Source organism: Pinus tabuliformis, chromosome 6 (assembly GCF_031772625.1).
Source record: "Pinus tabuliformis cultivar Carrire ecotype Pingquan chromosome 6, CPIR1, whole genome shotgun sequence".
Taxonomy (NCBI): domain Eukaryota; kingdom Viridiplantae; phylum Streptophyta; class Pinopsida; order Pinales; family Pinaceae; genus Pinus; species Pinus tabuliformis.
Genome location: NC_142292.1, coordinates 1297837067 through 1297852837, shown reverse-complemented (window position 1 = coordinate 1297852837; position 15771 = coordinate 1297837067).

Sequence of the window (15771 nt, the reverse complement as noted above, 5' to 3'; positions counted from 1 at the left end):
TCATTTTAAATGCATTTTTCATTTATTTGTGAACTTTTCTCATGTAATAAGTACACTATGATGTAGTTGCATCTACATTAAGGATAAATCGAGCATGAATATTTTCATTCCATAACAGGAACATATTCTTTGCAAAGTTGTTCTTCCAAACATGAGCGGATTTTCATTCTAGGAAAACGATTGGCTGTTTCAATGTACTTTGTATTTCTAGAATGTAATTAGTCCCAGTTAAATTTAATTCTTCTAAAATTTGCTCAAAAGTATTTTTATTTTCATATCGTTTATGTTCCAAAGTATTGTACAAAATTTTTTCTTTTTTCGTTTATTGTGTGTTCTGCTAAGTAAATTGGTTGAATTTTTTTTGTGATTTACATGGGTGGCATTTGTTGCATGTGGAGCCTGATTATCTTCTTTATTCAGACGTATCACCATGTTGGACCCCAGTTTGTAATAGGGCGGAAACACTGCCACTTTGTTTTCCGTTAGGGGGTCCACGTGGGGGAAATACTGATTTTTGTGAGCTCCCACACCGCGCCGCGGCACCACCCCCCCCCCCCCCCCCCCCTTGTGGGGCTTTATGGGTAGCGACCCCGAAGCTAAAAATAGATGTTGAGTTGTTCATTAGGGAGATGATCTGATGGTAGAAGTTATGTTTAATTTAGGGTTTTCTTCCCTACATGGAAACCCCTCGCTATATATGAGGGAATTCTATAACAACTATGTAGATTTGTATTCTAAGCGATAAAAGAGGGAGGAGATTGTGTGGGAGCTAAGAGGAAATTACAATAGATTTGTTGTAGGTTGTATCTCTTCAGGTTTCTTGATAATATAAAGGAAGGACTAGTTATTTCTCCATGGACGTAGCGAAAAATTGGTTGAACCACGTATATCTATGTCTCTCTTGTTTTATGCATTTTATATGTTTATTTTTTTGTAATATTTTATGTCTTCCATTGCTCTATAATATATAAATTTCTAACAACTGGTATTAGAGTCAAAGGTTTATTTGGTTGATAAACTTGTAGGAGAGAAGGGTTCCTAGTTCGAGTGGGAGAAATGGCAAAAGATGATAGGTTTAGGGTCGAAAAATTTAATCATCAAAACCACCAACTGTGGAAGATGCAGATGGAATATTATCTCTACTAGAATTATTTGTACCCACCATTAAGTGAAAAGACAAAGAATTCGATGAGTATGATAGACACACAATGGGATATTCTCAATAGAAAGGAACTTGGAACAATAAGGTTATGCCTAGAAGCGTCAGTAGCCTTTAATATTTCAAAGGAAAAGGCAACAAAGGGTTTAATTTCGACATTGGCCAAACTATATCAAAACCCTTGGCCTCAAATAAGGTATTTCTTATGAAGTGTTTATTTAATATGAACATGTCAGAAGGTGGATCTATTGCTAATCATTTAAATGAATTCAATACGGTTACGAGTTAGTTAATTTTTGTAGGGATAAATTTTGATGATGATGTTAGGGCTCTGTTATTTCTGTGCTCATTGCTAGGAAGTTGGAATGGTTTAGTTATGTCCATTAGTAACTCTATCTCTAGATGTAGTACTTTAAAGTTTGATGATGTTGTTGGTGTAATCCTTAGTGAGCAAATGCGATGGAAAAGCTCCAGTGAGGGATTAGGTAATGCTTTAATTGCAAAGAATAGGGGAAGAAAAATGGAAAGAGGAAACAACCTATGATTTCGAAGTAAGTCAAGGACAGGTAGATCCAAGTCCAGATCATGGATAGTGTGTTGGAAATTTGGGAAGAATGGACACTTGAAGAAGGATTGAAGGCCTCAAAAGGGAAAAGGAGATGCACATCAATAAAATAATCATGAAGTGAATGTGACGGGTGATGTGTTCCAATATGATTTGATTCTTTCATTAGAAAATATTATCGATGCCTGGGTGGTTTATTGTGGGGCCTCAATCCATGCCACACCTCATAGGAAACATTTTCATGACTATGTTCAAGAAGATTCTAGATAAGTTCGTTTGGGTTATGATAAACCATGTAAAATTATTGGAATGGGTAAAGTTTTCATAAAACAACAGAATGGAAACCATTGTCTATTGAATGAGGTAAGGAATATACCAGATCTGAAAAAAAAAAAAAAAAATCTAATTTCAATAGGGAACTTGGGAGGTGAAGGTTGTGTAACTACTTTACAGATAAAAATTGGAAGGTCGCTAAAGGAGCCCTGGTAATAGAAAAAGGAGAAAAGGTTGGTACATTGTATTTATGTAATGGTATTTCTAATTTTGTTAATTCTTTAACCTCTATAGGAGTAAATACAACATTGTGGCATCATAGGCTTATGAAAATGAGTGAGAAGGGGATGCAGATTATTAACTAAAGAAATGTGTTGCAAGGTTTGAAGCATGTTGATTTGGAATTCTATGAGAATTATGTTTATGGAAAATATAAGGGAGTCATATTGCTGAGAGTTGGGAAAGAAAAGAAGTGAAAAAATAGAGCTTGTGCATACAGATGTATGGGGACCTGCTCATGTATCATCTCTCAGTGGCTCTCATTATTATGTTACTTTTATTGATGATACAACTAGAAAAACCTAGATTTACTATATTCGAAATAAATCTAATGTATTTGATACTTTTAAGAAATGGAAATATTTAGTTGAGAATGAGATAGGAAAAGGTTGAATTGTCTCAGATCATAGAATGGAGGTAAATATTGCAGCAAATAGTTTCATAAGTATTGTTCAGAGCATGGAATTCACAAAGAGAAGACATTTCTAGGAACACCAAAAGAAAATGGTGTGTCAGAAATGATAAATAGGAAAATCATGGAGCATGCAAGGTGCATGAAATTGCATGCAAGATTACCTTTACAATTTTGGGTAGATGTTGTTATTTATAGAATAAACATATGGCCGTCAGGTTCCTTGGATGGTGGTATTCTGGAGGAGGCATGGATAGGTAAAAAGGTAAATTACTCATTTTTAAAGACTTTTGGTTGTGAAGCCTTTGTCCGCATTAATAAATAAAATAGAAAAAAGATTGCGGCAAAATCAAAGAAATGTAACTTTATTGGATATGGTTTTAATGATTTTGGTTATTTCTTTTATGATTATGAAAAACGCAAAATCATTAAGAGCAGAGATGTCATATTCAATGAAAAGGTTTTGTATAAGGATCAAATGCAGGAAAAGAAACAGGAAAAAGAAAGTGGAGAATAAAAAGTACTTAATGAGATAACAAAAAAAGTAAAGGTGCTTGAAAATCATAATGATCAATAGCTAGAACAACAACAATAACCACTTTAGCAATAGGCAGCTCAAACACCTAAAAGTGGTGTTAGAATATCTACTAGGATAAGTAGACCCCCTGAACGATACTCTTCTTCATTATATTATGTATTTTGAACCGATTCTAGTGAGCCAGAATGTTATGAAGAAGTAGTGCAGGTAGAAACCAGGAAGAAGTGGAAGCTAGCTAGGAAAGAAGAGATGGGCTCCTCAGTACATAACCAGACTTGGGACTTACTCAGGTTGCTTGTAGGTAAAACAACACTGCAAAATAAATGGGTTTGCAGGTTGAAGGAAGAATATGGAGGTAAAGCAAGGTATAAAGTTAGACTTGTGGTGAAGGGCTCTGCACAGATAAAAGGTATAGACTTTGATGGAATATTTTCTCCTATTGTTAAAATGAATTCAATCAGAACTATTTCAACTCTAGTAGCAACTGAAGATTTACATCTTGAGAAATTAGATTTAAAGACGACCTATCTCCATGGGGATTTGGAGGAAGATTTATATATATATAAATATATATATTTATATATATAAGATATATCTATAGATTTATATATATATATATATATATATATATATATATATATATATATATATATGCAGCAACCACAAGGATATGAGGTCAAAGGGAAGGAGAAGATAGTGTGTAGGGTGAAGAATAACTTGTATGGCTTAAAACAGGCTCCAAGGCAGTGGTATCTAAAATTTGACAAGTTTATGTCTGAACAAGTTTATACTAGATGTCACTCTGATCATTGTGTTTATCTCAAAAGGAAAAATGGCGAAAGATCTATTATATTGTTATTATATGTAGATGACATGCTTATTGGAGAGTCTAACATGCAAGAAATAAATGTGCTTAAAGGAATATTGGCAAATTCATTTGCAATGAAGGATTTGGGTGCTGCAAAATAAATCCTTGGTTATAGTTCTCTAAAGTAGACATAAATTAAGGCCCATATGACCATCCTTCAACACATTAAACCTTTATTTTTTCATTAGATAATGTATTTTTAACTTTGATATGTTCATTAGAAAGGTTTATCGATAATTTCTTATTTGTGCCTAATATTATTTATTTTTGTGGAATATTGTGAGAATATTGGGCAGATTATGGAGATTTGGAGGAGCAGATAATATATGGACCTTATCCCTACTACAAGAGTATGAATATTAAATAATAATTCAATAAGATATTCTAGAATTATGGCACAATTTGTGGCGTTCCAATGATTGATGAAATCTAGGAATGTGTTCCCAGCCATTTAATGTAGATTCCTAGTATTGCGAGCTGATTCCACTAATCAAGGAATTTTGGTGGAGATAACTTCATCCTTTCATGGCGAATGATTCCTAATCATTTATTATAAGTACCAAGTCGAATTTTTCTCTAGGGGTATATTTTTATTAGTTTTCCAGTGGAGAGAACTCATAGTTTTGCAGCTCCACTTTCATTTTCTGCAGGGATGTAATTGTATGGATGGAAATAATGAATATTGGTAACATTTCTAGATTCTAGATCTTCGTCTCCTTCATAAGAATATAATTTTCCTTGGGCTTGGCCATACCAGCAGCCTCAGAGCCCTTTCGTATCATTTACTTTTCTTCTTTTCACTTCTTATTCACATGCATTTCTTATTCTTGCTTTTTCTATTTCTACATTTAGTGTTAAAGATTCTTGTCATAGGATTGGGTTAAATGGTAGAATTAAGTTATTTTGTAGGATCAAAAACATCATTTAATCATTGGAACAACTTCGGAAGGTCATAGTAATCATTGAGCTACTTGGATTAGTCTATTTATTCCGAAATCTAGATTTCTAGAAGTTCCTTGTGGCAAATACAATAATTTTTTTTATAATAGAGCATGCTAACGAGCTTCAATAAAGTTGATTCCAATTACATTATATCAAAAAAAAATCTAGTTAATAAAAAAAAATACCCCATTTCATTTGTGCTTGATTAAGTTAGCCATTTGATAGATTTACTAGCTCAGCAGTTCTCGAATTTCTAGATTTTAGACTAGTAATTTTCTGTTATTTTTTAGCATGGGTTAACAGAGGTATTTTTGAGTGATTCCACTTGGAATGGATACCTAAGACATCCTAGTAAATAGAAAAATTTGTCCCATCCAATTTGGATTTGATTTTCTTGGCCATTCGGTGAATTATAGGTTCCTGTAGTAACTCTATTTTTTCTTGTACTACTCTTCTAGTGTGTGTATACTTGCCTATATTTGCTCAAAAAGTTTGGTTTTTCTACCTTAGGGTTGAATCATGACCACTAGGCTCTAAATAAATTATTAGGGAAGACTAAAGGCCATTTAGGACTTTCCTATTTACCCATGGAAAACATTTCAACGATTTGGGCTAATGGACATATTTATGAAATAGATAATACAATGATCATTTCCACATCCAATGAAATCTATTAATTGATATAAACTCTTTGAAATGTAATGACTAAATTTAGTTCATGATCTTTACTTTATGTAAATAGAATATGTTTATTTCCTTCTACTTTCTTTCTTGTAATAGGTTAAGGTTTCCATTTCGAGCACTTTCTTTTCTGCAATTAGTTTAGGATTTGATTTTAATACATGCACTCTGTTACAATGATAGCGAAGGAAGGACACATTATATGCTGCACATATAGTGCCAATACCTCTTAAGTTTGTACAAACCCCGGGTTGATAATTAATGTTTGTATCATTGGGAGTTGAAGCATTCCTGTTGCAATACCAAGGCTCATCACTTGGTATGAGAATAACTAGAGACAGGAAAAATCACAAATTAAGATTTTCTCATAGTGAGTACATACAAAATGTGTTGAAAATATTTAATACGTAGAATGCAAAACTAGTTACTACACCTTTTGCTAGCCATTCAATACTAAGTAAGGAGATGTATCCCAAGACTTAGGAAGAGATGGATTATAAGTCTAAAGTTCCATATGCATCAACAGTTGGAAACTTAATGTATGCAATGGTATGCACAAGGCCTGATATTGCACATGAAGTGGGAGTTGTAAGAAGGTACATGAAAAATCTAGGAAATGAACATTGGATGGTAGTGAAGTTGATTCTTAGGTATTTGAGAGGTACCGGATATTAAACATTATTCTTTGGTTGTTCAAACGTTTCTCTATAGGGATATTTTCATGCGAATATGGCAGGTGATAGAGATAATTGGATCAGCACCACAAGGTATGTGTTTACTGTAGGTGGAAAAACTTTTATTTGGTTTTCAAAATTACGAAGTTTTGTTGCACTTTGTTATCACTTGGATTGAACCTCGGGTTGAAGGAAGGAAATGCCAGGGTAACAACAAACCACGCTTAGCCAAGTATCTAGCCCTACTGGGCCAGGCGAGGGCTCTCTCTGTAAGGATCTCAGCAAAGAGGACTGGATGAAGAAAATGATATTAGACTAGCTATAATAGCACAAGGTTTGATTTAGTTTTGAAGCTTTTTGCTGGATCAGGAGGAGCTGGACAGTTAGGGTAAGGAAATTAGGTCAAAATTACAAGGTGCTCGATCGAGCAAGGTAGGCATATTGATCAGAACCTTAGGGTTTAATGGATGAGGTGAAAATACAGATGAGGAGCTAAGAAGAGCATGTAAACCTTATGGATTCTTCCTAAACTAAAGAAAACATAGATTGTGAAATTTCTACCCAAAAACAGAGCATAATATATGGATTCTGGATCTCATACTTGTATACATTCACATAAAGGCAATGAAATGATGAAATGGATTCAAAAATACATTCTAACACATAAAAACATAAGAAAAACTGAATTGAACATCATACCACATGGATCCCAAAGAAATAGCTGCAACTTTTCATTAATCTCCTGCTAAAACTGATACAAAATGATGTCTCTTCAAAGCATAAGCATCCAGCTAAGTCCAACCTTTTACAATGAGAAAGAAGGAGAATATATAGACATTGATTCAACCTCCTCCCATCCTCAGGGGTCGAATCCATAAGATGAGGAGCTAATCTAACCAAAAATGAACAAGAAATTGGAATCTAGGCATCTTAACAACTTGCCTCTAAAAGTGAGGAAACTGATTCATTTGTCCTCAATATGACTTCTAATCTAATGAATCTACCTTCTAGTACTTATTATACATCATATTTACATGCCTAGTTAGAATTTACATCAGTAAAAGACCATCTATGAGAGGAAACCCAAAATTACAGTCAAGGCACAGTGAAATAGACACTCAATATAATTTTTTTCCTGTGCGCAGTGCCCAAGCCCTATGTGCAGTGCTTTTTGCAGGGTCGTTTTAGAGGCCTTCCCTGTGTCCAAATTGCACTCATGATCGCTCATTAGAAATATATTTAAGTATTATTTCTAGAACATCTTGAATTTCTTTACTTTAAGCTCATTTGACCCCTCAAAAACAAATTCTCCCAAGACTACTTTTATGTGTCCAAAAAGGGCAGAAAGGTCATTTTTTTTGGTATCTTTTGACCTTTTGGTTGACCAGATCTGCTCTAAAATCTTAGAAAATTATTAGGGTGAATGTACTCATCAATATGAATCCAAAAATGCTGACCATTCTCTCATCGGATGCCCCTAGGAAAAGCGCAGTGCCACTGCCAAAATTTCTATGTCAAAAATTGCCAAATTTTTTAGAAGGCAAAAATTCTTCAAAGCTCGCTCAAAATTTCTAGAAAATACCACCATTAAGTATCTTCATCAGCTAGGGAAGCTTCAGTAAGCAACCTAATCCTATCATCCTCCTTTTTGCATTTGAGTGCTTGTTTTAGCCTTGTTTTCATTCACTTGACCCTTATGTTGCAACTCTTGTTCTGGGTCTTGTAATGGCCAGCCATGAGCCTCATGATCCAATTGTCCCTATTGGCCTTTTGGAGAAACTTATTCGAATGCAAATTGACCCTGTCAAGCCAAGTTTCTCTATCCTCCTCAATTTCCTTCTCAATTCTTTGTTTTGCAGTCAAGGTAGCCGGTGTTTCTTCCCCTTGCATTGCTGATTATCCCTTGTCACTTTCCCTCTTTTCTTTGAGAAGTTCCAACTCCATGAGGACTTGTTTCTCACTTAGCTACTTATTCTCTTGCTCAAGGTATAAAATGACATACATATCTCTCACCAAGTTGTTCATCAGCGCTTGGATTTGTGCATTCCTTTCCCTTATGGTGATGTTTTCATTTGTTACTCATCTTGAGCCTCTAAGTCAACTATCTCAATGCAATGATGGGTGTGTGGCTGTTCTAGTTCATCATCTCCCATCAAATCAAAATCCCTTTCCTCCTCATCATCAAGGCTTTCCTCCAACACCTTTTCTTTCCCTTTATGCATCTGCTGCACCTATTGTACCTATTGTGTTGATGAAGAAGGCAAAACCCCTTCCACATTTTACGGAGGAAGCATTTGCCTATGAGTGGATGAAGAAGGCAAGGCCCCTTCCACATCAAGTGGAGTAAACACTTTCCTATCTGCTAAAACTAACTTTCTAGCCCCTCTCTGAGAAATCTTATAGGTTTCTGGCTCCTCAACAACTTTACTCTCGTTAACCTTCTCATCTTTCTTTACTTTGGCACTGTTGGAAGGTCTTTCTGCTTCTTAAGGGACCAGTGGAGGAATCTAAGGACCCCTAAATATGTCATTGGCAATGAATGTCTCCCAGGAGATGTTGAGGAGGTTGAGATAATGTAGCACAATCATCTTGATTAGGGAATAGTGATAGAGACTACTCATCTGCTGGGGGTATGGATTTTTTCTATACAATGTAGGCCATCTTCTCATGTTCCTGAATAAGAAATAAGGGAGGTTCAACATTTTTACTCTTGTAAAATGCATAAGAAGCCTAATGCGATAGGTGTACAGTCTAGAAAATTTTCCCTCACATGTGAAATATTTCATAATGATCCTCCTCATAGGGGCATATTTGTCTTCAAGGAACTTGAAGGAAATGTCCTCTTCTTTTCTTTTCTGTGCCTAGATTTGATGTATGGCTCATAATAGTGATCATCCAAATATTGGGCCTTATACCATTTCTCCCCCACATTTGGAATCCTTATAGCATCAGCAATGATGGAGGATGAAACTATAAATGTCACCCCAGCAAGAGTTACCTTGTTATCATGGAGATTGGCTATAAAAAGCCTGGTCAACTCAGGATGATGTTGAACTCTTTCCACCTACTCACAAAACTCATAACACCCTAGATGCCTGAAACAAGTGACAGTCATATGAGAAGCCTATAACTCTTTGATGTTTGATGGTTCCTCCCTGATAATTCTGTCTCCCTTGTGTGGTTTTCTTTGATGTTGAGGTTCATCTCCCAAGCTCTCACTACAATTGTTTTCCTCCTTCTCATAATCTCTATCCTCTTTGTCCATGTTTGTCAAATTTTGAAGCTATGTAACCCTAGAGAAGGTAATGAAGGAGTAAGTATTGGTGTTTAGGGATAGGGGAAGGGGAGATGAACTTATGTGGTGTAGGATGGAATATATATAATATGAAAATGAGAGGGAGGGTATTCTTCTTTGATAGGGACTGTTTAGTAAATAGGGTTTTAGGATTTTGCTTTGGAGATTGGCGATAAGGGATATGGAGGGATTTGTTTGCAGGAATGGGGTTCAAGGAATAGGTGGAGGGATGTATAGGAGGGATTACGGTTTCAAGGAATGAGTGGAGGGATGTATAAGAAGGGTTAGGGTTCCAAGGAATGGGTGGAGGGATGTATAGAATGGATTTGTAGGCAATCTAGGGTTTGATTTTCGAAATAGCAAACCAACTTCAAACTGATGAATTGAATGCCAAGAGGATAGCTTAGAGATTATGCTTAATTGTTTATAGGCTATAGAAGGAAAACAACACGTTTTGAGTGGATGACAAAGTGTTTTGGCACTTGCTGGCCCTATGCGCAGCACCACCTACAGGTGTGCATCGCTCTGGCTTTATGCGCAACGCCATTCAAATTTGCACTGGAGAAACTGCCCGATGCGTAGCGCTTCACTCCTATGTGCAGTGGTCTGACCTCTGTGTGCAACGCCTCCTCTAACTGCTCTGTGTGCAGTGCTCTATCTCCTATGCACAGGGCCTCTTCTCCTTAGCCACCAATTGCCCTCAATGCCCCTCTCTCCTTCAATGCTTTTCTTTCTCTTTGTCAAATAAGAGTGATGAGTTTCGAAAAGGAGTGTGACATCTTATATATACATTGATTTTTAATTTTTATTAGAAAAAGACACTTTCTAATGTTTTGGAACCTTTTCTTCTTTCCTCCAAATCTCTGTTTAATACCTTTCTCTCATTGTCTCTTTTTAGGTGGATGATGCTTGGATTGAACTGATTTTTTCAGTGGTTTCATTTTTTTGCAGCAAGGAAAAATGTTTGGGGTAGCTAGGAACACTTATTACAAAAAATGGATTGAATTAAATAAAAAAAATATAAATCAACTAAAAATACTTTGTTTTCATCTCATAAACATGTTTTTGAGATGAAAATTACATTAGTGACAAAAGATCTTTATACAATCATCATGACTTATTGGCAATCACTCTTTGTTTATTAATCATCCTCATACCTTTTCTACCCTTCATTCACACTTGAAATCATGCTTTTTGACCTTGGAAATGAACCCTAAGACCTAATGGAAATACCTTGGAAATGAACCCTAAAACCTAATGGAAAGACAACTACCTTGACACCTAAAGTAACATATTTGAAACCTCAATTGAATCCGACATGGAAATGGGTTAGCAAATGTACCTCATGAGGGAAGATTTGATTGTTTAAGAAAAAGACAACCATCAGTGGACCATTTTAACATGACCTAATGGAATGATCCAAAATTCAGTATGAGACACCTAAAATGAACATGAAAAGACGGAAGTATTCATATACTGACACTAACATTGGTATTATTGGGGATGGCAGCTCCTTGGAGGTGTCAAGAACACCGTAGACCAAATTCCTAGCTGATTGGGCCAATATGGTCGAAAAAATGAAAGACTAAAAACTTTTTTGAAAATTTGAAGAATGATGACTCGATACAAACTGAAAACTCACTCACAATCGACTCCAAATTGACTCAAAGACCAAATAAACTTAGCACAAATCATTTAAGATTTATAGCCTTCACTTCAGGCCCCAAGTTGAAATGAAATTGTACTTCAAATATTGCAAGGAAAGAAAGCTAGTATATACAATTAAAGTGAAGCAACTTCAACAAACTACATCAAAAATAGTAGTGTTTCAAGAGCATACCATTCACTGGTCCTCCTAAGCATTCTTGACCATCCATTTCCTTTAATAAAAATGCATTTTGTCCTTGATAGGCTGAGATTTTATACATTCCTTTCCATAGATTGTCAAACTTACCATGCTTCCCTTTTTCTTCATTTCATTCATCCCATCTCAGCACTACGTCTTCCAGCTAAAACTTTTCTGCCTTGGTTTTGCGGTCATAAATCTTCTTTATCTTCTCTTACAGCTGGAAACTGTTTAGAGAAACCTTTTCTCTTGTTTGTTGAAGGTGAATCATTTGATTAATCTGGCGTTAAATATCATCTTCTTCACTACCATCTTCCTACAATAATCTCATGACCGGGACTATAAGGATGTGGTAAACATTGTATGAGTACCATAAACCAACTCAAAAGGCAACATACCTATTGATTTCTTAGTGCTCACTCTGTCAGCCCACAAAGCATTGATAAGCTTCTGATGCCAATTCTTTTTGTTTGCTTCCAACATCTTCTTAATAATGTTTACCAAGGATTTATTTGAAGACTCAGCTAGTTCATTGCCTTGCAGGTAGTATGTTGTGGAATGACCCAATGTGATATTGTATTTGTTGCAAAACTCAATCATTCTCTTTGCCTTAAATGTTGCTACATTATCTGTAATAATCTTTTCAAGGCAACCAAAACAAGACAAAATATTGGACTCTAAAAATTGAATGATTACCGTGTTTGTAGCTTGCCTTGTCGGAATGGCTTCAATCCACTTGGTGAAGTAATCAGTAGATGTCAAAATCCATTTGTTTTGTGCTGATGATGTGGGATGAATTTCTCCTATGAAATCAAGCCCCCACTACTGGAAAGGTGTGTTTACTTCAAGTAGCTTCAAAGGAAGAGGAAGCATCTTCCTTTTCCCCTGAAAAACTTGACATTCATGCCAGCTCATGATTGTCTTATATAAATTTGAAAAGAAAGATGGCCAATAATATCCCACTCTCAAAACTTTATTAGTTGTTGTTTTCTGAAACAAGTAAATGCGACAATCTCATCTATGGAAATCATTCATTACCTGTTAAGCTTCATCTTCAACCAAACAATTAAGGAGAACCCCTCCCAGATATTTCCAATAGAGAGCACTATCTAAAATGCAGAATTTTGCAGACTTTAGTTTTAGTGATCTACCTTTACTTCTTGACATTCTGGGAGGAGGAGAAAGATGTTGAAGAACACATAATATCTCAAAATACCAAGGTGATTTGAGAAACATCTCTGATACCTGAATGAGTGTGCCACCATCTTCGTCATCTGACATTGTTGTAATGAGATTTATGTCTAGAGCATGAAGATTCGACTCAGCCATGAGTTTTTCCAAGCCTGGACCTTTGATCAGTTTGGTAGGCTTAATCTCAAGATCATACTCTAACATCGCTGCTATCCACTTACCTCTTCTTCCATTCGGATCATTTTGTATGAGGACATATTTGACAACTATGTTAGGAAAATATGCTATGTTATGTGAATGTAGAATGTAAACATAGAAATACTTCAATCCCTTTATAAAATCCAAAGCTTGCTTTTCAATGATATTATAGTGCAAAGCAGCATCACTGATAGTCTGACTAAAAAATGCAATGGGTTGTTCCACCTGATCCTTATTTTTCATCAACACTGTAGCCAAAGTGTGCTCAGATGAAAATGAAAATACAATAAAATCATGAGTATAATCAAGACTGATCAAAACCAGGTTTGTGGTCAAAGAAATATTTACAAGGTTGAAAGATTTCATGGCATCCTCAGTCCATTCAGAGTGCTTTCCTTCTTCAACATATTAGTTAACTCACGTAAATACTCAGCTATATTTGGTATAAATCTACGTAAGAAATTCATCTTAACATTGAAAGCTTGAATTTCCCTTTTGTTGTGCGGAAAGTCTATTTGTTGGATTGCCTCCACCCTTGAAGGATCAATGCGAATACCATCTTTAGAAATTATATGAATAAGGAGTTTACCTTCCTCCATGGCAAAAAGACTCTTCTTTGGATTTAAAGAAATCTCGAACTTCCTGCATTTCTGAAAAACAATCCTTAAGTGGTGTAAATGCTCATCATCAGAACCATAAAATATTGTCAAGTAATCTAAATAAACTACCAAGAAGACATCCTTCTCATTAGAGAATGCTATATCCATTGCCCGCTGAAAAGTAGCTCCAACATTCTTCAGCCCAAATGGCATCTTGGCATATTGAAAAGTTCCTCATGGTGTTGTGAAGGTAGTTTTGTCTTGGCCTTTTTCATTCACCAAGATCTAATTATAACCTGAGTAGCCATTTAGTAGTGACATCCATGATGCTCCACCTACTCTTTGTAGAATATGGTCCATATTAGGAAGAGGGTAATTATCTTACAAGCATACTTTATTCAGGTTTCGGAAATCAATGCACAACCTTATCTCTCCAATATTTTTTCGTATGAGGACCAAATTTGAAATCCAATTAGAGAATCTAATTGGAACAATTATACTAGCTTTAAAAAATCTATTTACCTCTTTCTCGATGGATGGCAACAACTTTGGATTGATTCTCCTCAACTTAATCTAGCTTGATAGGAATAGTATGTTGAATGATTTTTTTGTCATATACTTTCAAATTTGAGTAATCCCATGCAAAAACATTAGAAAATTCAAAAATAAACTTAACATACTTAGCCTTTGATTTGGGAGATAATGTTTTTGATAACTTCACAACCTTGGGCTGGTCTGCTGTCACAAGGTTTACATCTTCAACTCCCTTGTCAGTAGGAACCAAGGGTGGTTTCCTCGCCACATCATCTTGATAAAACAACTCCTCTAAAGGTATAAGGCCTCTAGGAATAACATTATTCTTCAACTGTAAAACATCCATATGATTTACCTCAATGTCTTTTCATTAGAATCACAAACATCATCAATGAAAGCATTATCAAACTTCCCTTCATTCTGCAAAAAGGAATTAATTTCATTTTCATCCCAGAAAACTTGCCAGTATCTCATGTTATCAGGAACAATAGGCCTATGTTTGACATGAATTTCAAATTTATTGCTAGAATTCATTAGAATTTTCAAATTGCTTACTATTGTAGCAAGTGAATCAACAATGATATTTTGACCTCTCGGCAATATTGTCAAGCTATATTCTGGAAACATTTTCAAGATGTCCAGGACTGTGTTCCTATAAGCTCTCATCCACGAATGCTTCGCTTGATATTCTCCTTTTACTTGTTTAATCACTAGCTCTGAATCGCCATAAACATAAATCCTTTTTGCACCCAGCTTCTTCAAAATTTTTAGACTTGTAATCAATGCCTCGTAATTCACTTCATTATTAGAGAAATCAAAAGCTAATTTATAGGAACACACTCTAACATTACTTGGGACTTTGTCTGGCTAGAAAACAGGGCTTCGAATCCAAATTCCAATACCTGCACCATCTTTACCGAAAGCACCATCAAAGTCCATGCTCCAAAGGTCGACTTCATCTTCCGGATGTTGGAATTTTGCTTTAGTTTCAATCTTACCTTGTTGGTTACTTCACTTTTCCTCTCTTCACTGACTTTCTGCTCCTATGGAGGCTGCTCAAAGGAATTTTCATTTGTTCCTTTTCTTGATTAAGAACTACTCTAAGACTCTCAGAAATTTCTGGTACATCATCTACTTCTATAAGCTAAATATATACATCATTCAATCCACTATCAATGTACAAAACAAAAGACTCTAAATTTGTATGTACAACATTTATCAGATGATTTATGGGCTTGTCTTTACTAGTGATCATATACTTCATCTTCTCTTCTCTGTACAACTTCCTCAATTGATTGAAAACAGGGATTGTAGCATAAGAGAAGTCAAGTTGTAAAGTGCCTTTGAGTTTGGCTCCCCACAATCTAGACAACAACATACCAAATCGAGGTGGTATATCAGCTACTACCACATCCACCAAGACATTTTTGGCTGGGATTTGATCTAAATAAACCACCAAATCTTTGATGAGACCAATGCAGCAAACTCTACCATAATCAAATGAGTACAAATCATGACATTTTCGGGTGATATCCAGGCCCAACATTTCCATAATGGCCTTGGGCATCAAATTGTAGGAAGCTCTGGAATCAAGCATAGCATTATGAATAATATACTCATGCAGTCTAAGACTTAAATAAAAGGGTGGGACTTTGCTATCTTCTAGCTGACCTTCTAAAGCTAGACCAAAAATAAGTTTAGGGTGATCATCCTCAAC